At 36.8% G+C, this 1,130-nt stretch overlaps 1 non-coding gene across 1 annotated transcript; it reads right to left on the bottom strand.

The window, feature by feature from the left end:
- Positions 1–208: 208 nt before the first annotated feature.
- On the bottom strand, positions 209–281 carry trnar-ucg. Its single transcript has one exon. It is a non-coding gene; the product is annotated as a tRNA-Arg (tRNA).
- Positions 282–1,130: the final 849 nt, after the last annotated feature.

Genomic DNA, 1,130 nt, shown 5'->3' with positions numbered 1-1,130 from the left:
TCCATTTATTCTCTATGGTAATCCTAAACCACTAGGGATGTAATATACGGCTCCCGCTCCGCAGCAGATCCCACGAGCATGCGAATTGTCATAGCAGCTGCAAAGAACTCTGGGAAAAACTGTGTTAAATTGGATTTGAACTCAAGTTTCATTTCTTAACTTGTATTTGTTTTCTTTTTGAGGATTTTATTGGACTCTTCAAATCCTCCGACCATAAAGGGACTCGAACCCTCAATCTTCTGATCCGAAGTCAGACGCCTTGTCCATTAGGCCACATGGTCAGTGAGGAGATAGAGTCACAACTGAATTTTGTTTGTCCGTGTCAGCGGCCATGTTTCGCTACAATTACAATTGAAAACAGGATACAAAACACATTGAACACAATTCAGTGCAGCATAATAACAGTTATCAGGACATAAAATAATACAAACTAAAAACATACTAAATAAATAAAACTGTATAAAACATATGATAGTAAATAAAACCTCCATGGTTTGAAAATGTAAATGAACATGAACATGCCCTATAATGATCTGTACTTCAGAGAAGAACAATCAGCTCATGGTTGCTGTCTTCAATCCAATGATTGGAACATTTTCAGTTCTGACTGATTAGAACATCCAAAGTCTACCAGCTCTATTAGAATTCTACAAGCCAAACATTTCTCTGTCTTTGATCCTCAGAGATGAAGAACAAAGACTCTCCTGTCAAAGTCAAAGAGTTTTGCTGACGTTTGACCTGCATTTGGTGGTTGTTCATTTAGAGCTCTGCCTGTATAGAAACGTGGATTATAGAATGTCATGTTATGACTGACTTTAAAATAAAACATTCTACAAAGTCCATCCGTTCAAAGACCTGGATGGTCATCAGAATCATCAAGTTCATCAGAATCATGGGATGAAGTTCTAGATAATTTATATCTATACCTCCTTGATTCTAAAGGATTTTTCTACAGTGAAGTTTCTAAAAGCTCCAAATGCAGTTACAAAGAACAGTCAGCATTTTCAAATGTTTGTAGAAAGTAAAGCAGCAACAATCAAATGAGCAGCAGGTCTTTTTAGTTCATCACTAGAATGAGATCCAGACTGAAGCTCTTTGAAACATTGATCATTCCAGCTGAAACTCACTTT

The sequence above is a fragment of the Oryzias melastigma genome, unplaced genomic scaffold (genome assembly GCF_002922805.2).
Source record: "Oryzias melastigma strain HK-1 unplaced genomic scaffold, ASM292280v2 sc02189, whole genome shotgun sequence".
Lineage (NCBI taxonomy): Eukaryota > Metazoa > Chordata > Actinopteri > Beloniformes > Adrianichthyidae > Oryzias > Oryzias melastigma.
This window is presented reverse-complemented; position numbering and strand designations above follow the sequence as displayed.